This window comes from Cherax quadricarinatus, chromosome 33 (assembly GCF_038502225.1).
Source record: "Cherax quadricarinatus isolate ZL_2023a chromosome 33, ASM3850222v1, whole genome shotgun sequence".
NCBI lineage: Eukaryota > Metazoa > Arthropoda > Malacostraca > Decapoda > Parastacidae > Cherax > Cherax quadricarinatus.
Window position 1 is genome coordinate 14169684 of NC_091324.1, and position 21154 is coordinate 14190837.

At 44.8% G+C, this 21154-nt stretch overlaps 1 protein-coding gene across 6 annotated transcripts in view; it reads left to right on the forward strand.

The window, feature by feature from the left end:
• Window positions 1-21154, forward strand: part of mib2 (mind bomb 2) — a 239197-nt gene that overhangs the window by 77832 nt on the left and 140211 nt on the right. The window lies entirely within an intron of this gene.

Genomic DNA, 21154 nt, shown 5'->3' on the forward strand with positions numbered 1-21154 from the left:
TTTCTGTATAAGTTGCTAAAAAGACAAAAGAAAATTTTATTTCTTTTAAACACGGAATTTACTCTTTCTTATCTGAATTTCATGTTTTAATATGGTAGACGAATGGTTCAGAGAACCGACAAGTTGATAAATTAGACACATGTGCAACTCTTGGGTATCTTTATTGAGGAAACGTTTGGCCACACAGTGGCTTCATCAGTCCATACAAAGGAGAATCGTGCTTGTCAATAAAGCTAGGGATCCTTAACCTTGTCAAACCTTGTGTAAAAAAAAAAAAAAAAAAACAGGAGAATGAGGTGATCAGTCCCTCAACCTTGAGTCGATGTGGTCAGTCTGTTCAAGATTGATGGACTGACCACATCGACTCAAGATTGAGGGACTGATTACCTCATTTTCCTCTGTTCTTCAGGATTCTCCTTTGTATGGACTGATGAAGCCACTGTGTGGCGAAACGTTTCCTCAATAAAGATACCGAAGTGTTGCACATGTGTCTAATTTATCAATGTTTTAATATGTTTGAGCTTTGTAAGTGATATTGGTAGGTTTCTAAACAGCAGTCCTTCCACGAAGGTACTGTTGTCTTGATGTGTGAGTAATAAAAGGGAATGCCATAAAACGTTTTGCACTCTGGCAGGATTCCTGGTATTTTCATTTTGTCTCATTAACATCTAAGATAAGTATCAGAAACTTTCATTTATATTAGATATACATCAATATTTATAGTTTCCTGTGTGTTACTTAATGTTCTTGTTCCTGTCATGCGTATTTTCAAATGTACGAGGCCTGGTCTGATGTGGATCTCAGGCATAATTATTCCCAGGAACCATTAAGAAGTTAATATAGACATAATATAGGTATATTTATGATATTTTGACGCTTGAAAATTAGCCGTTGTTCATTTAAAATGGCTTATGTGGTATTTTATTATTTTTTATTATTAAGGTGGTAATGCTAAACCCGTAGGAATCGTCAGTGTCGGGAATGGGAGTTAATCAGATTTGATCCAAGAAGAGAGTAGCTCCGATTCCCTGAATTACGATCCCTTTACCGGCATCAAGGCGCCTTTTCTCTTGAAGGGTAGTGTGTCCACTATGTAACTATCATATAGAATTGGTAGAAGCAGTGATCATATTCAATTTCGCCAAATAATAAAGGACCCCAGTGGAAATAAGTCACTGTCTGACTTTTTTTGGGTTATCCCAGGTTCTCTACACATGTGCTGCTATGTATGATAATTCTATGTAACTGTATTTGTGTATACCTGAATAAACTTACTTACTTATGAAGATAGCGTGAATCTGGCTACCATGAGTGGCCGGCTCGTGCTTTTTTAAGTCAATATATCAAGTGCGTCAGCATTTGTGTCGATGTACGATAATTATAAGCACGCTACTTTTACTGTTGTTAATTATCATAACTGGGTGCGTGGGAAGGTATTCAAGTGGATCACTCTATGTATAAGTAATATTTTGTATTAATGACTTATGGACGTTAATGTGGAAGTACGACGAGCAAAATAAAGGAGACCAAAATGGCACTTGTGAGGTTACTTCACGGGTCTTCGTCTCTCAACCAGCAACAGTCAACGACTCACCGGAGACGGGGTATCTCCCTCTCTACAATCCCTGAAAATTCCACTTGATCCGTATTTTAGGGAGTTTACCTGGAGAGTATTCCGGGGATCAACGCCCCCGTGGCCCGGTCCACGATCAGGCCTCCCGGTGGATCAGGGCCTGATCAATCAGGCTGTTACTGCTGGCCGCACGTAGTCCAACGTACGAACCACAGCTCGGCTGATCCGGCACCGACTTGAAGTATCTGTCCAGCTCCCTCTGGAAGGCAGCCAGGGGCCTGTTGGTAATTCCCCTTATGCATGGTGGGAGACTGTTGAACAGTCTTGGGCCCCGGACACTTAGTGTTTTCTCTTAGTGTACCAGTGGCGCCCCTACTTTTCATTGGGGGTATTTTGCATCGCCTCCCCAGTCTTTTACTTTCGTAGGGAGTGATTTCTGTGTGCAGATTCGGGACCATTCCTTCTAGGACTTTCCAAGTGTAGATTATATATCTCTGACTCGTAATGTCCATTTGACCCAAAAAGCGGTACTAATGACTTTTTAAGACGAGTACCTAAGCAAGAACAGAGACCCTCCTAAGCCTGAGCTTGCTACCACCTTCAGCTCACAAGACTGCCATCCCCAAGAGCCTCTTTGAGGCGGGGCAGATGGCAGACCAGAGGCCTAGCTTCTCCCTGCGAGCCCCGTGAGGGCGGGGACTGTGGCTAGGCCTGGGGACACTTGGTCCCAAAGATGAGGGGGTACTTGTACCTCCTCCCATGGGAGACTTAGGTCTCGAGACACTCCCCAGATAGGGAGCCAAGGCCGGGTCACCACTCTGGAAAAGACCCGGGCCGGGAAAGTACCGGCGAATAAAAAAAAAAAAAAAGAGACCCTCCCTTTGTGTGTGGGTTAGGTCATTTTGTGAGATGGCATTTCTCAAGTAATAATAACTTCAGTTGTGCTGGAACGAAATCTCTTAAGCTCTCATAATTACCGAAGCCATATTGGGAATGCATAACAATATTCTCATTACCTTGCTGAAGTCTCAGCTCAAACAGCAACCAATCCTACTGCTTTAAATTTTTGACGTGGTACGTGGTCAACGATTCCAGTTTTTTTCAAAGCAGATTTTCTTAATTTTTAAGTAAAGTTATTTTGTTAGGTTACATAACCCCAAAAATGTGTATTTAACAAAATAGAAAACTGTATGTCTGGCAACGAGTTGGCCGAGAATAAACAGGAAACGCTAAAATTTGAAGGGGGCCTCACTCGTGGTGCGAGAATGGGCTGCAGACTGACAGATTTCATCACCTCGTGTATGTAACTCATCCAGTGTGACGGAATATGACAGGATAACATAGCTGGCCTCTGTTCTCCCTATGTTACTACCTTATAGAATATGGTAGCAGTACACGACGGGTGTACCAAAGTTTGTTCAGTTAAAAAGAGAATGTGAACCTTTGGTAATTTCAGTCTAGGACAAGGAGGCGCCTTGTCTCGAGTTGCCAAGTGTGGGGCCGAGGTTGTGGTGGTAGTATGGTAGTTGGTGGTGGGTGCTCTATGGTGGTTGGTGGCGTTGTGTTGATAAATTTAATTTTTTATTTGAAAAACAAAAAATGGATACATAGGAGTATGCTACTACCCTATTCAATATGGAAATTACATAGTGGGAACAAGAGCTGTGTTCCCCATGTCATTTCCCATCACACAGGATGGGTTTTACATAGCGTTGAGAATGTACCTTTGTTATGTACCTTTGGCCCTAGGTCGCTGTCCGACCTAGGGCCAAACTTGCCTGGTCCTTGCCAGGTCAACCTGGCTGTTGCTGCTGGCGGCCCTCTGGCCCACATATCCGTCACAGAAAAAACCATACCCCCGGCCGGGATTGAACCCGCGGTCATAGAGTCTCAAAACTCCAGCCCGTCGCGCTAGCCACTAGACCAGCTAGCCACAATAAGATTCATCCAACTAGGTATATTTCTACACCATAGGAAAGTTAGCACAGGCACCTCTGTGACCACAAATGCAAGTTTTTACAGACGAATCTCCAGCTAGCGTGGCCGTGACGAACTCTAGCTCAAGTCCCTTCACTGCCGTCAACATGACTTAAGAAATCGTAATGACCGCGGGTTCAATCCCGGCCGGGGGTATGGTTTATTTGCAATCGTGTCATTACGATTTCTTAAGTCTTATCCGTCACAGCCTTGTTGATTTGGCACTTGGCGGAGGTACTTCTCAACTTATCTCTTAAAAACTTCTACATTTGTTCTGACAGTGTTTGTTATATATACTGGCAAGATGTTAGTATTGCCTCACGAATGTTGATGCAGTGTTCTCGTATTGCACATTTCCTTTTCACTCGATTTAGTTTACACTTTTTCCTGTCTCAGTATGTAATGGCCGTGTACAAGTGTGGGACTAGGCCCTCAAGTACCTTCCACGTTTCGCCCATTGTGTGGGAGAAATGTTGTCAATAAAGGATCACATTATACTGCTTACGTGTTTATTTTTCTATTGTGTTGGTATTTTATACCATTTATTTCCAGTCATGATTAAGGTCATCAACCAGGAAGCCTGTGCTGGGACCGGACTGATGAGGTGGGGACTCCTGAAATCTACTACAGTTAAATAGACTACAGAAATGGGCAAAAATCGAAACAAAGCAGTCTTCCAGTGTTAGCTCTTACCTTAAAGTTGTGTATACACTGAGGACGGTTACAAAGCTAACCAAATAAACGAAGAAACATTATAAATAAAGCTTTGTTTAATATTCCAGTCGAGAAGTGGAGAGTAGAACTCTGTCGACATTTTTTTATTACTTCTGCCTAGCTGTGAATTTTATAACTGAATTTTAATACAAGAAAGACATCGGTAATGAAAAAACGCTCTCGGCGCGGGCCTCAGTTCCTGGAATGTTGTGTTCATAAAGAAATTCATGTTTCCACAGTACTGTGGTTTGGTGTAGTTTGGAGTAAAAGTTTAGGTTGAGGGTTCAGAGGAGCTAACATCTGCAAAAATAACTCCACTTGACGAAGAAGGCAGCAGGCAAGCAAGTCGGACATCAGAGGTCTTTGTGAAGCTGCTAGGAAAACACGTTACTAAGTCATGGAAGAGATGTACTGCATAAACCAGGTCAACATGTTTGTAGAACAGGAAGACTTCGACTCTTGTAGCTAGTACACCACTTCCATAAAATGAGGCACTGGATACACGAGGTAAAAAAAAAAAAACGGTCAAAATAGAGAAATGGATATTTAGATTTCTAATACAAATCACGAAGCTTGATAGTATATAACAGACCTCAGTATAAGGAAACTAAATCAGTTCAGAACCGCCAGACACAACCCTGGCTCCTTTCCCGTTTCCCATCCTCATAGCTGACTGATATAGTAAAAAAAAAAAAAAAAAAAAGCTTCGTATTTTATGCGGAAGATGTCAAATCAAATATCAAGAATCTTCCTCGGGAAAGGGAAAAAAAGACTAATTTCAACTCTTTCGATACGTTAAAAATTAACTCCAAAAAAACAGCTCAGGATACAAAACTCGGGTAATTTATTTATAGAACTATGGAAACGGTTAAATAATCTAAAGATTTTGTCAGAGAACCGTTAATTTAGAAAATGGAGTAAAGCATGTCAATAATGGTGTGCTAATAACTCCTGTCACTTAAGGTGATATATCTGACCTTAAAATACATGGAGATTATTTGCTGCATACATGTCTCACAGAAATATCCGGAACTACTGTAATGGCTTCATAGCGCTCGGAATTTGCAATGTTCTCTGGAACAGAGACCATAGCAAGTCTCTAATATGAACACTAATAATTCCATTGAAAAGCATTTGTGCCACAAACATAATTAGAGAAGTCTCAGAACCCCAGGCCAACACTTTTTTAACGTTCTACCGGCACATATAAGAAATACTACAGGTTAAAATCTTCAGGAGGAAACCGAACAGAGTTTTGTAAGATGGATCGGGTCGGCTTGGTTGTGATGCTATTGCAAGATTTCCTTCCCCTCTAACGTCAATCACTCTGTCATGGTGCGTCGAATAAATAGGCATTAGGGCTGCCGTGATCATGCTGGGCCGGAAACCGTTTCAGAGGTATGTGCCATAATAGATGGCGGCGTGTTGCTTTGTTCTTTACTGCTGGGGATGACGAGTAGGTCTTTGTTGTGCTGTTATAGCGTGTTGACCCCCGTGTCTGTTAGACTCATTCATGTTGTGTCTAGTTGTGCTCCTAGTGTCCTGGTAGTGTGTGCTCACCTTTTAACACCTTTATTAATATCTTTATCTGTTAATTGTTTCATTGTTGGTTTGTCGTCTTTTAAAAGTACCATTAGTTAATAGTTTGATTAGTGTTTCTTCATTTGTTAGTGGTTTTATTAAGTGTCGTCTGTTAACAGTTATTATTTCATTATTGATAATGTCTTAAAACCTCAGTTTTGGCAATGTATACACTGGGTTGCGATAGGTCTTGGCTCAACATGGCTAGACACAACTTGTACGAAGTGTCAGAGGAAAGTATGCCCCTTCCAAGAAAGAACACTAATTTAATAAACTTTAATTTACTAAACCCTCTTCCATCAGGGTAAGATAACGCCGCCCCCCCCCAAAAAAAAAGGAAACTCATTTACCATCATTCATTCAATGGCCCTCTGGTAAGAAGTGCGCAGACATCGTAGTTCAAATGACCCTGGGAATTGTAACATCCACACCCCCTTCCTTCAGAGTGCAGGCACTGTAATAACTAGATGAGAAATATATAATACCAACATGTGTGCGTTACGTAACTGTTGTCGGTATTAATACAAATAATTAGAATTGCACATGGTTCCAACAAGCTATTATTTATATAATTGTAACCCTGAAGCACCACAGACGAGTTCTTGTGAGGCAGGTAACCTTTGTTCCACCGGAAAAGCCGTTCCGTCAAGTTTACTTAAGATGACACGGTAAAAAAAAACACGAAAATGGTGAAGAAATTGTGGGTGTGTAGGGTGAGTCAGATGGTGTGGAAGACACACTTAACACAGAGAAAACCTTGATTATAGACAAGCTTTTATTCTGGGTAGAGCTTTATCATGAATTAATAAAGCTCTACAGCGCGAAACGGCTTGATAAAGGTACACACAGAGCTTAATATCTGCAATAAAGGTTTACTTTGCGCTAAATGTCTTCCAATCATACTTATCGTCAGTACCTACCATCCAGGTGGTGATGCCGTAGTGCACAATCCTTCCACGCCTCCCTCCACCTTGATGCTGCTGAAGGGATCTAGTTCCAAGGAATTTGAACTACCCTTTCTTCCCCGAATCAACAAAATACTATAATAATTCTGTTGTTAGGTAAGACACATATGCAACAGTTAGGTATCTTTATTTCGAAACGTTTCGCCTACACAGTAGGCTTCTTCAGTCGAGTACAGAAAAGTTGATAGAAGCAGAAGAGACTTGAAGACAATGTAATCAGTCCATCACCCTTAAAGTTTTGAGGTGGTCAGTCCCTCAGTCTGGAGAAGAGTGTTGTTCCATAGTCTGGAATAATATGGAGTTGAAGTGACAGGATGGAGCATTATATAGCGCCAGGAGGTGAGACGTAGGTCACTAGTAGAACGTAGATGTTGGGAGGTCAGGTCCCTCTCAAATCCAGCCGTTCTCACTAGTAGAGGTTGTCGAAGTTGATTTCAGGTCTGTACCTGTACCTGTCAGGCCTGTCACTTCAACTCCATATTATTCCAGACTATGGAACAATACTCTTCTCCAGACTGAGGGACTGACCACCTCAAAACTTTAAGGGTGATGGACTGATTACATCGTCTTCAAGTCTCTTCTGCTTCTATCAACTTTTCTGTACTCGACTGAAGAAGCCTACTGTGTAGGCGAAACGTTTCGAAATAAAGATACCTAACTGTTGCATATGTGTCTTGACTCAAGAAATCGTAATGACACGATTGCTGGAGCTTTGAGACTCTATGACCGCGGGTTCAATCCCGGCCGGGGGTATGGTTCATGTGTGTCTTACCTAACAACCTGTCGGTATTTTATACCATTATAATAATTCTTCCATGGTGAAGCTACCTAACTTGTGTGACTGAATGGTTATAGTTACTCAGTGTTTTAGGTGTAAAGTCTGTCGACTACACTAGCAATGTATAAATCTGTAGTTCACTGGTACACTACCGGTCAAGAATTATTTATGTAATAAAAAGGAACAGCAGTAACTTATGAGTTGTACTTGTTTCTGTGTGAGAGTATACGTACTTATCTGGGTCTGGGAGTTGTACCTGTCTCTGGGAGGTGTACCTGTCTCTGGGAGGTGTACCTGTCTGGGAGGTGTACCTGTCTCTGGGAGGTGTACCTGTCTCTGGGAGGTGTACCTGTCTCTGGGAGTTGTACCTGTCTCTGGGAGGTGTACCTGTCTCTGGGAGGTGTACCTGTCTCTGGGAGGTGTACCTGTCTCTGGGAGGTGTACCTGTCTCTGGGAGGTGTACCTGTCTGGGAGGTGTACCTGTCTCTGGGAGGTGTACCTGTCTCTGGGAGGTGTACCTGTCTCTGGGAGGTGTACCTGTCTGGGAGGTGTACCTGTCTCTGGGAGGTGTACCTGTCTCTGGGAGGTGTACCTGTCTCTGGGAGTTGTACCTGTCTCTGGGAGGTGTACCTGTCTCTGGGAGTTGTACCTGTCTCTGGGAGGTGTACCTGTCTCTGGGAGGTGTACCTGTCTCTGGGAGGTGTACCTGTCTCTGGGAGGTGTACCTGTCTCTGGGAGGTGTACCTGTCTCTGGGAGGTGTACCTGTCTCTGGGAGGTGTACCTGTCTCTGGGAGGTGTACCTGTCTCTGGGAGGTGTACCTGTCTCTGGGAGGTGTACCTGTCTCTGGGAGGTGTACCTGTCTCTGGGAGGTGTACCTGTCTCTGGGAGGTGTACCTGTCTCTGGGAGGTGTACCTGTCTCTGGGAGGTGTACCTGTTTCTGGGAGGTGTACCTGTCTCTGGGAGGTGTACCTGTCTGGGAGGTGTACCTGTCTCTGGGAGGTGTACCTGTCTCTGGGAGGTGTACCTGTCTCTGGGAGGTGTACCTGTCTGGGAGGTGTACCTGTCTCTGGGAGGTGTACCTGTCTCTGGGAGGTGTACCTGTCTCTGGGAGGTGTACCTGTCTCTGGGAGGTGTACCTGTCTGGGAGGTGTACCTGTCTCTGGGAGGTGTACCTGTTTCTGGGAGGTGTACCTGTCTCTGGGAGGTGTACCTGTCTGGGAGGTGTACCTGTCTCTGGGAGGTGTACCTGTCTCTGGGAGGTGTACCTGTCTCTGGGAGTTGTACCTGTCTCTGGGAGTTGTACCTGTCTCTGGGAGGTGTACCTATCTCTGGGAGGTGTACCTATCTCTGGGAGGTGTACCTGTCTCTGGGAGGTGTACCTGTCTCTGGGAGGTGTACCTGTCTCTGGGAGGTGTACCTGTCTCTGGGAGGTGTACCTGTCTCTGGGAGGTGTACCTGTCTCTGGGAGGTGTACTTGTCTCTGGGAGGTGTACCTGTCTCTGGGAGGTGTACCTGTCTCTGGGAGGTGTACCTGTCTCTGGGAGGTGTACCTGTCTGGGAGGTGTACCTGTTTCTGGGAGGTGTACCTGTCTCTGGGAGGTGTACCTGTCTGGGAGGTGTACCTGTCTCTGGGAGGTGTACCTGTCTCTGGGAGGTGTACCTGTCTCTGGGAGGTGTACCTGTCTCTGGGAGTTGTACCTGTCTCTGGGAGTTGTACCTGTCTCTGGGAGTTGTACCTGTCTATGGGAGTTATACCTGTCTCTGGGAGTTGTACTTGTCTCTGGGAGTTGTACCTGTCTCTGGGAGTTGTACCTGTCTGGGAGGTGTACCTGTCTCTGGGAGGTGTACCTGTCTCTGGGAGGTGTACCTGTCTCTGGGAGGTGTACCTGTCTCTGGGAGGTGTACCTGTCTCTGGGAGGTGTACCTGTCTCTGGGAGGTGTACCTGTCTCTGGGAGTTGTACCTGTCTCTGGGAGTTGTACCTGTCTCTGGGAGTTGTACCTGTCTCTGGGAGTTGTACCTGTCTCTGGGAGGTGTACCTGTCTCTGGGAGGTGTACCTGTCTCTGGGAGTTGTACCTGTCTCTGGGAGTTGTACCTGTCTCTGGGAGTTGTACCTGTCTCTGGGAGTTGTACCTGTCTCTGGGAGTTGTACCTGTCTCTGGGAGGTGTACCTGTCTCTGGGAGTTATACCTGTCTCTGGGAGTTGTACCTGTCTCTGGGAGTTGTACCTGTCTCTGGGAGTTGTACCTGTCTCTGGGAGGTGTACCTGTCTCTGGGAGGTGTACCCGTCTCTGGGAGGTGTACCCGTCTCTGGGAGTTGTACCCGTCTCTGGGAGGTGTACCTGTCTCTGGGAGTTGTGCCTGTCTCTGGGAGTTGTGCCTGTCTCTGGGAGTTGTACCTGTCTCTGGGAGTTGTACCTGTCTCTGGGAGTTGTACCTGTCTCTGGGAGTTGTACCTGTCTCTGGGAGTTGTACCTGTCTCTGGGAGGTGTACCTGTCTCTGGGAGTTGTACCCGTCTCTGGGAGTTGTACCCGTCTCTGGGAGTTGTACCCGTCTCTGGGAGGTGTACCCGTCTCTGGGAGTTGTACCCGTCTCTGGGAGTTGTACCCGTCTCTGGGAGGTGTACCCGTCTCTGGGAGGTGTACCTGTCTCTGGGAGTTGTACCTGTCTCTGGGAGTTGTACCTGTCTCTGGGAGGTGTACCTGTCTCTGGGAGGTGTGCCTGTCTCTGGGAGTTGTACCTGTCTCTGGGAGTTGTACCTGTCTCTGGGAGGTGTACCTGTCTCTGGGAGTTGTACCTGTCTCTGGGAGGTGTACCTGTCTCTGGGAGTTGTACCTGTCTCTGGGAGGTGTACCTGTCTCTGGGAGTTGTACCTGTCTCTGGGAGGTGTACCTGTCTCTGGGAGTTGTACCTGTCTCTGGGAGTTGTACCTGTCTCTGGGAGTTGTACCTGTCTCTGGGAGGTGTGCCTGTCTCTGGGAGTTGTACCTGTCTCTGGGAGTTGTACCTGTCTCTGGGAGTTGTACCTGTCTCTGGGAGTTGTACCTGTCTGGGATGTGTACCTGTCTCTAGTTGAGGTCAAGCTGGTTATTAGGGAACGTGACAAATATAAGACAAACTGAGAAGTCCACATTTCACCATGAAACATCGTCGTGCAAAAACCAGGGAAATTTCGAATTGGCCAAACCCTATTGACTTAATGAAAGCTTGTTCTATAAGCAATACATTGTCTAAATAGTCTCTAATAAGTGCAGTTTGTTTCCTTAATGCATTCATAAAATTATTTAATCGCTTTGTGTATTTACACATAGTATACCCCTGGGAGTATATACAATGCGAGAGAAACAGCTCTGTGTATATACGATGTTATTTTAATGGTAGTAATGGCTTGAGTGGCTTCGACGTAGCTTGCTAACTAGAACTATTCCTCGGCACTGAGGGCTAATATTTACTAAATGCTTCAAGGCTGAGGCAGTAAGTTTGGTGGGTAGTGAGAGGCCGAGGGTGGCACTGATCAGGCTAGTGAACAGCTCAACACTATCACTATGACACCATCACCACCTTACTATCCTCACCATCACCACCAGTACCTCCACCGCCAGTACCACCACCGCCAGTACCACCACCGCCAGTACCACCACCGCCAGTACCACCACCGCCAGTACCACCACCGCCAGTACCACCACTGCCAGTACCACCACTGCCACATCTTCACCACTACCACACCTCCACTACTACCACACCACCACTACCAATACCACACCACTACCAGTACCACACCACCGCCAGTAGCACCACCATCAGCATTACCACTACCACTTTCTCCGCCACATAAGCTACCACCTTCACCTTCTCGTTTACTACTACTAACCACCACCACCACCGCTGTCACCCTCACCATCACCACTGTCAGTGTCGCCGCCACCACCAACACCAGCTCCACCAACACCACTAACACTAGCACCACCAACACCACTACACCTTTAAGCTGAACTCAGATACCAACATTTCAGGCAAGATTCATTTATTATTGGCAGGTGGACCCCGCCTCTTGCAGAGAGCGGTGGGGGAAGTGGGGAGCCTTGTAGTAAGGAGGGGAAGGGAAACCCAGTGGCTGGAAAGGGGAAAATGGACATTTAGTTGTCGGGACGTGGGGGTAACCCAGTGGTGGAGGAAAGGAGAAATATTTATGTGGGGGGAAGGAAAAACCCAGTGGTGGGGGGGGATTGACAGGAAAATTCTAAGAGCCTTTATGCTTGAGTCATTACTTATGTATATATATTGTAGCCGTGCCGCTCATTGTGGCAAGTGTGCAGCGTCCACCATGTACAAGTGTTCACGTGTGCAGCGTCTACCATGTACAAGTGTTCACGTGTGGATGCGCCACCTTCAGTGTGCAGCGTCCACCATGTACAAGTGTTCACGTGTGTTCCATGCGTCTATCATCATAGCTTTCGATGGCCTGCTTTCATCAAGCTATTTTAGAATCTCAGGAAATTAGATGTTTGAAGATATGTTACAAGGAGAAGTCAGCTGAGTACTGAAAAGATGTGCAATTTGGCTTGGCTTAAATGGGGTTTTCACGCGAATACCAGTAATTTGACTGACAGCCTGATCAGTTACTGGTCCCCGATAAGGACCAGAAGATAGTCTCCACTCGCGCCACATAGAGCATCGTCATTGGCTTGGCATCTCTAGTTAGTAAGGTGATCCAGAGAGGATCGGTTTCCTAGCAACTGTATAGTAACGTTTGAAGCTAAGATCTTCTCACATGATCACCCCGTACGTCTCTTTAATCCTTATCCCTTCATGGGGGGAGAGGGTGGCTTAAGTTCTGGATAAGGGCTCTTAATCCAAAGAAGTGGAGCTACCTTCCACTTGGATCAATCTGACTGCATCCCATTCACCTCGCTCTGTGACCCCTCTACGGGTCTAGCGCTTCTCCGTGGATACGGTAACAGCTTGCATTAGTTTTCGGCTCTGTAAAGTGGATTGCTTGTTCTCTTTTTAATGGCCTTGTGCTTGCATTTGTTTTTTTCAAAGCGGATTATTATTATTATTATAATCATGTTAAGCACTTAACCCATGGGGGACACCCAGCGCAAGACGTTGTGGAGGCGCGACCCTACGTCCGCCAAGCCGGACACACGCGCTTCCTATTTGTACTCGCCTAGTCATCTTTCTCAAGCGAATAAGAAAGACTTGGTAGGATATGTCTTGGTTGAACACTTCTCTATGGTCCACTGCCACGGTTGGCTGACGTGGGCTGGAAGCCTTGCCATGGCCTCCATGGATGCCACTCAAACAGCTTTCATCCAGGATAGATAAAAGAATACGAGAGAAAATAAGAGACGGTTGGTGGGAAAAATTGGAGTGATCATGAGGCTGAACAGATGGTTACTAAGTAGTAATAAAGTTGGTAGAATTACCGACAATATGTAAAGTAAAAGGACACAAGTGCAACTAATGTGACATTTTTATTGTGGCAACGTTTCGCTCTCCAGGAGCTTTGTCAAGCTTGACAAAGCTCCTGTCCTTTTACTTTAGGTTACTAGGTAAGTGAGAAATGGAATGAGAGAGAACACGGCATAAACAGTAGGTAGGAGAGATACCAGGAGGGTTTCAGAAACAGAGTGATTATTAGAAGATAGAAAATGCACGATAAGAGGAAAATTCGTGTAGATGTACACAAAGACAGCGTTTAAAGAAAGAACTCTGTAAAATTTAAAAAAGGGCGGTGAGTGGAGAAAATGGATAATTGATGTATGTTAATAATGGAGGAGAGAAGGAGACTTTGATGGCAAGAGGAAGAAGGATGTAATGAGAGGTATTATGAAAGATGTTGATGGTTGTGTTCAGAGGGAGAGGTAGTTAGGAGGATAATGATCTGCCCACTACTTTATGGGGATAATAATGATGATAATATCATTATAATTATTTGGTAGTATTACTGGTATAAATACTAAGTAATATGAGCGGCAGGAACACTAATAAATAATCAAGAGTTAAGAGCCCGTGTAACTGTCATCCTCTATATGTTGTGGTAAATTAGATAGGCCTCACGCCGCCTTGGTGACAGTCGGGATATTAATTAAGCCGTACACGGAATGTCTCCTTATCACATCTGATTATTTAACATTATTAACAGTGAAAATGGTGAAGGTGCATGTCATCCTGGGCACTTTAAAATGTCAGCTGTGTCGCTATGACTCACTTTTATAGTGTTTTAGAATGATACACGATAGTTGTATCTGAAGAGACTACTTCACTATTAGTGTGGCCCACTCTTATTGTGTTCCGAGACTAAACACGGGGACAAGAATAGAGGAGAATACCTGGTCACCGGGGCTGTGGCCTCAGGTTGGACTGCGAGAGTACAGCTTTGGAAATATGTAACAGGTATACATGACATGAGGTTTTCTGAATAGTTACTCGTACCATTATCATTTGTCAGCGATGATATCGTGACCCAGATAAGTGAGGTGTGTGGAGAGGCTGAAGGAACAGTCATTGATCAGTCCTCTTCCAACTTAAACAGGAAACGTATGCTTATCAACGCTTTAAAAATAACCCACATTTTGGAAAGGAAAGTTTGAATGACGTTTCTGGTTCGTGTTTGACATGATAATGGTCCAGGATGGAGCGAAACCCTGTCAAATTTCCTCCTCAAAGTGTGTGATATTTGAGAGTTGTTGCAGCAACAGTATTGTGTCTGCCTTTCTTCATACCAACATTCTAAGGAACTACCATGTGTGTTCACCTCGTACACATACACAATAAACAAACCAACATTTAGTTTTAAGACGTTTCACCCACTGTGGGTTTTATCACCCACTGTGGGTTTTATCACCCACTGTGGGTTTTATCACCCACTGTGGGTTTTATCACCCACTGTGGGTTTATCACCCACTGTGGGTTTATCACCCACAGTGGGTTTTATCACCCACTGTGGGTTTTATCACCCACAGTGGGTTTTATCACCCACAGTGGGTTTATCACCCACTGTGGGTTTTATCACCCACTGTGGGTTTTATCATCCACTGTGGGTTTTATCACCCACTGTGGGTTTATCACCCACAGTGGGTTTTATCACCCACTGTGGGTTTTATCACCCACAGTGGGTTTATCACCCACTGTGGGTTTTATCACCCACTGTGGGTTTTATCACCCACTGTGGGTTTTATCACCCACAGTGGGTTTTATCACCCACTGTGGGTTTTATCACCCACAGTGGGTTTATCACCCACTGTGGGTTTTATCACCCACTGTGGGTTTTATCACCCACTGTGGGTTTTATCACCCACAGTGGGTTTTATCACCCACTGTGGGTTTTATCACCCACAGTGGGTTTATCACCCACTGTGGGTTTTATCACCCACTGTGGGTTTTATCACCCACAGTGGGTTTATCACCCACTGTGGGTTTTATCACCCACTGTGGGTTTTATCACCCACAGTGGGTTTATCACCCACTGTGGGTTTTATCACCCACTGTGGGTTTTATCACCCACTGTGGGTTTTATCAAACACAGTGGCAAAAATAACAGCCCATCCACCTAAACAGCAGTCGCCATTCCGACTGTTTAAAAAGTCAGATTTGGTACTTAGAAATTTTAGCTGTTTCTTAACTTGAAATTTCATATTTATCTATGGTTAGGTTAAGTGTAGCTAGGTTAGATAGTTGTTTAGCAGTTAAGATTAACTACTTATAACACCGGCACTTGAACTCCATAAATGAACTTGTAATGCAGCAAATAAAAAACAAAACAAAAAAACGAGACAACAGAACACTGGGGGTGACCAAGGGTCCACCGGTTAGATAAGGTTCGTCAGGAAATAGGACAAGTGTTTCCTGACGCGGGTCTTGGATGATGGCCTTCCACTAGCTTACCGGTCCACCCCTTGAAAAATTATGATCATAGTTATAACCATTTTTTTTTTTACTCTAAGGGTACACCGTCTTTCGTTTTCTCTCTGTTTCATTTATTGGCCTTCAGGTATGTTTTATACCTGGATACCTGGAGTTTACCTGGAGAGAGTTTCGGGGTCAATGCCCCCGCAGCCCGGTCTGTGACCAGGCCTCCTGGTGGATCAGAGCCTGATCAACCAGGCTGTTACTGCTGGCTGCACGCAAACCAACGTACGAGCCACAGCCCGGCTGGTCAGGTACCGACTTTAGGTGCTTGTCCAGTGCCAGCTTGAAGACTGCCAGGGGTCTGTTGGTAATCCCCCTTATGTATGCTGGGAGGCAGTTGAATAGTCTCGGGCCCCTGACACTTATTGTATGGTCTCTTATCGTGCTAGTGACACCCATGCTTTTCATTGGGGGGATGTTGCCAAGTCTTTTGCTTTCGTAGTGAGTGATTTTCGTGTGCAGGTTCGGTACTAGTCCCTCTAGGATTTTCCAGGTGTATATAATCATGTATCTCTCCCGCCTGCGTTCCAGGGAATACAGGTTCAGGAACCTCAAGCGCTCCCAGTAATTGAGGTGTTTTATCTCCGTTATGCGCGCCGTGAAGGTTCTCTGTACATTTTCTAGGTCAGCAATTTCACCTGCCTTGAAAGGTGCTGTTAGTGTGCAGCAATATTCCAGCCTAGATAGAACAAGTGACCTGAAGAGTGTCATCATGGGCTTGGCGTCCCTAGTTTTGAAGGTTCTCATTATCCATCCTGTCATTTTTCTAGCAGATGCGATTGATACAATGTTATGGTCCTTGAAGGTGAGATCCTCCGACATTATCACTCCCAGGTCTTTGACGTTGGTGTTTCGCTCTATTTTGTGGCCAGAATTTGTTTTGTACTCTGATGATGATTTAATTTCTTCGTGTTTACCATATCTGAGTAATTGAAATTTTTCATCGTTGAACTTCATATTGTTTTCTGCAGCCCACTGAAAGATTTGGTTGATGTCCGCCTGGAGCCTTGCAGTGTCTGCAATGGAAGACACTGTCATGCAGATTCGGGTGTCATCTGCAAAGGAAGACACGGTGCTGTGGCAGACATCCTTGTCTGTCAGATATGAGGATGAGGAACAAGATGGGAGCGAGTACTGTGCCTTGTGGAACAGAGCTTTTCACCGTAGCTGCCTCGGACTTTACTCTGTTGACTACTACTTTCTGTGTTCTGTTAGTGAGGAAATTATAGATCCATCGACCAACTTTTCCTGTTATTCCTTTAGCACGCATTTTGTGCGCTTTTACGCCATGGTCACACTTGTCGAAGGCTTTTGCAAAGTCTGTATATATTACATCTGCATTCTTTTTGTCTTCTAGTGCATCTTGGACCTTGTCGTAGTGATCCAATAGTTGAGACAAACAAGAGCGACCTGTTCTAAACCCATGTTGCCTTGGGTTGTGTAATTGATGGGTTTTAGATGGGTGGTGATTTTGCTTCTTAGGACCCTTTCAAAGATTTTTATGATATGAGATGTTAGTGCTATCGGTCTGTAGTTCTTTGCTATTGCTTTACTGCCCCCTTTGTGGAGTGGGGCTATGTCTGTTGTTTTTAGTAACTGTGGGACGACCCCCGTGTCCATGCTCCTTCTCCATAGGATGGTAAAAGCTCGTGATAGGGGCTTCTTGCAGTTCTTGATGAACACGGAGTTCCACGAGTCTGGCCCTGGGGCAGAGTGCATGGGCATGTCATCTATCGCCTGTTCGAAGTCATTTGGTGTCAGGATAACATCAGATAGGTTTGTGTTAACCAAATTCTGTGGCTCATAAAAAATTCATTTTGATCTTCGACTCTCAGTCTGGTTAGCGGCTTGCTAAAAACTGAGTCATATTGGGACTTGAGTAGCTCACTCATTTCCTTGCCGTCATCTGTGTAGGACCCATCTTGTTTAAGTAGGGGCCCAATACTGGACGTTGTTCTCGACTTTGATTTGGCATAGGAGAAGAAATACTTTGGGTTTCTTTCGATTTCATTTATGGCTTTTAGTTCTTCCCGCGATTCCTGACTCCTATAAAATTCCTTTAGCTTAAGTTCGATGCTTGCTATTTCTCTGACCAGTGACTCCCTACGCATTTCAGATATGTTGACCTCTTTTAGCCGCTCTGTTATTCTTTTCCGTCACCTGTAAAGGGAGCGCCTGTCTCTTTCTATTTTGCATCTACTCCTCCTTTTTCTTAGAGGAATAAGCCTTGTGCATACATCGAGTGCCACCGAGTTAATCTGTTCTAGGCATAAGTTGGGGTCTGTGTTGCTTAGTCTATCTTCCCAGCTTATATCGGTTAGGACTTGGTTTATTTGGTCCCACTTTATGTTTTTGTTATTGAAGTTGAATTTGGTGAATGCACCCTCGTAACTAATCTCATTATGTCGGTCTGGGGCTCCGCGCATACATGTCTGAACCTCAATTATGTTGTGATCTGAGTATATTGTTTTTGATATGGTGACATTTCTTATCAGATCATCATTGTTAGTGAAGATGAGGTCTAGTGTATTCTCCAGTCTAGTAGGCTCTATTATTTGCTGGTTTAAATTGAATTTTGTGCAGAGATTTAAAAGCTCGTGTGTGTGTGAGTTCTCGTCAGAGCTGCCTCCTGGTGTTATTACTGCAACAACATTATTTGCTATATTCCTCCATTTTAGGTGCCTTAAGTTGAAATCCCCCAGGAGCAAGATGTTGGGTGCAGGAGCTGGCAGATTTTCCAGACAGTGGTCAATTTTTAACAGCTGTTCCTGGAATTGCTGGGATGTTGCATCCGGAGGCTTGTAGACTATCACAATGACTAGGTTTTGGTTCTCGATCTTTACTGCTAAAACTTCCACTATATCATTTGAGGCATTAAGCAGTTCTGTGCAAACAAGTGACTCTGCGATGTACAGGACAACCCCCCCCCCTTTTGCCTGTTCACTCTGTTGCATCTGTATAGGTTGTAACCTGGGATCCATATTTCGTTGTCCAAGTGATCCTTTATGTGGGTCTCAGTGAAAGCCGCGAACATTGCATTTGCCTCTGCAAGCAGTCCACGGATGAAAGGTATTTTGCTGTTTGTTGCTGGTTTTAGACCCTGTATATTTGCAAAGAAGAATGTCATCGGACTGGTGGTATTGTTGGTACTGGGGGGGGGGGGATTTTTTTTCCGGCATTAGTATCTGTATCTGTTGGTTTGGAGTGGAGGCCATCGACTGTGGTTCCACTCCAGGAATGACTGGATTTGGTGTACGATTTCTGCCATTTCCTGCCAGTTTTTTTTCCTTCCTGGCACTAAAAAACCTCTCCCTCTTGAGTGGCTGTGGCTACCCAGGTTTTCCCATGGCCTGGATGTTTTGTATCTTTTTGTCCCCTTTAGATGGTGTGCCTGGCAATTTAAGTTATAGGACAGTCTTTCCTGTACTGAAGAGGTACACATTTCAGGGTGAAAAAGCTTACAGGAAGGGAGTTTGCATTTTCCTGTTGTCATATGGGCACGGCATTTTCTAGGGTGGTCATAGTTGCACGTCCCATCTGTTTTTCCAGATTTCCCATGCCTGCAGATACCAAGTGATTAGTATGTGCACAGGCTTGGTTTCCGTTTGCCTTGGGTTTCTGTGACTGTATTCCCTGTTGGTGCATGTTTACCTGTCTTATTCCTATCCTCACTAGCACCAACAATGGAGCTCTCACCCGTGGTTTTTGGTAATATATCCTCACTATTGCTAGTGGAGTCCTCTTGTTTGCTATTTCCTGTGGTATTACTAGTTTGCAATATTGGTTTTATCTTATCCTGGAGGTATCCAAGTATATAGCAGGTGCATATACCTTTATCTTTGACGGGTTTCGAGAGTTTTTCTACTCTTGCAACTGGGCCCTGAGCCAGGCTTGTCTGGTGCTTGCCTGGTCAACTAGACTGTTGCTGCTTGGTGGCTCCTTCTCATTGCTAGACGACACTCTTACCTAACCTACCTAAATACCGGAAATAGAGGAATTTGATGAAAACCCTGTGTGAGAAATCCTCAGAGAGCTTGCCGGCAGACGTGAGCCGTCCCTCTGATGTTTCGATATCGGCGATTATTTGTAGGTAAATATAGGTTGAGTTAGGTAATATCGCCTTGAATAACCAATACTTAGTTTTTGTAGTTGGTTAGATACTGTAGAAATCGTCGAAGTGCGAAAATGTCGTGTTGGTGGAGGACATGTTGGACATGTGTGAATACATAGGCGAAATTAATTTTTGTATACTATTGTTACTGGTCATCCCTCAGGGGAGATTCCTTGATGTTGATGAGCTCTTGATCCAAGGAACTGAACCTGTCTTGCTGAATCAAGATTGATAGTGAGAACGTTAACGGTAATGATAACGAGGATAATTGTGATGCATTACCGATGTGGTGGTAATGATGGTGACACTTGATTTGAAGAAGGGAGAGCACCTGGCTCTGATGTGTGGTGAGGGAGGAAGACTCATCTCCATCACTCATTACTGTAATGATAATGAGTGATGAAAAGTGTAATTTCGGTTAAAAGAGAGAGTATGTGGAGTGGAGGGTGTAGCAGAATGACATGCAGTACCTGGAGCAAGGCTCCCCTTCTCTCCACAAAACCCTAAGGGAAGTGCGGTGGGGGAGTAAGAGGGCTGGTAATGGAAGAGGGGTGGGGGAGAGAGAGGGGTGTGGGTGATTAGATCTGGAGAGGGCGGGAAGTGTATGGGAGAGCAATAGTGTAGGGTGAGAGAGAAAGCGGTAGGAGGGTGGGAGGAATGGATTAATGTATGCCAGTAAAGGAGCTGAAGAAAAGACCGGTTTTATAAAGAGAGGGGGAAGAGCAAAAGAGAGGGAAGAAATGGATTAGTGGTTGTATGAAACGAGACGAGGGGATGCAGAAGAGGGAATGAGAAAGATTGGGGGAAGGGAGAATGGGTACTTAAGAGGATGGTATATATTACGAGGGGAGAGGGAACGAAGGGGACTTGTATGGAGTGAAAAGTGTCCCACACAAGGCAGGGGATTGCTCAAGGCAAGTCATATATATAAACAATATACAGTGATCTTGATGCTCACATAGGCTTACATGAGTGTCTGAATTATTGCCATCCCTCGAATGTGTTCCTCGCTATTTACATTTTGGTGATATAAATGGTTTAGAAAACCGACATTTTTATTTAGTCAGTTAACTTAATTTTGTATCAGTATATTTCAGCAGCCAGGTCGTTTATTGATCCCCGTGGAACGCCATCTGTGAAAGATCTATATTATGATTTCGCATCGTTTTCATGCGATTTGGCAATCCTCTGCGTTTGTGTTTGGCAGGTGTCCATGACTGTTCCTTGTGAGGTTACTCCTTTAATACTCTCTAAATGGTACTTTAATCCACTGTAGTCTACTGAGCGAAAATCTGGAACTTTACGGCATTATTGCCACACTATTTCCGGGAAATATTATAGAAGATAGATGTGCAATTGCTATTTCAAGGCTCCTTCATGAACTCGAGGTTATTTATCAGGATTTTCTTTGAGAACTAGGTCTTACTCCCACTAGTTGGTTCAGTCGAAGACTACCTCTAGGAAGTCTTAAGGTTCTAGGTTCAGCGGCTCAGTACTACAGTTGGTTTGGTTAAAGTAAAAATAATTCACGATTACAT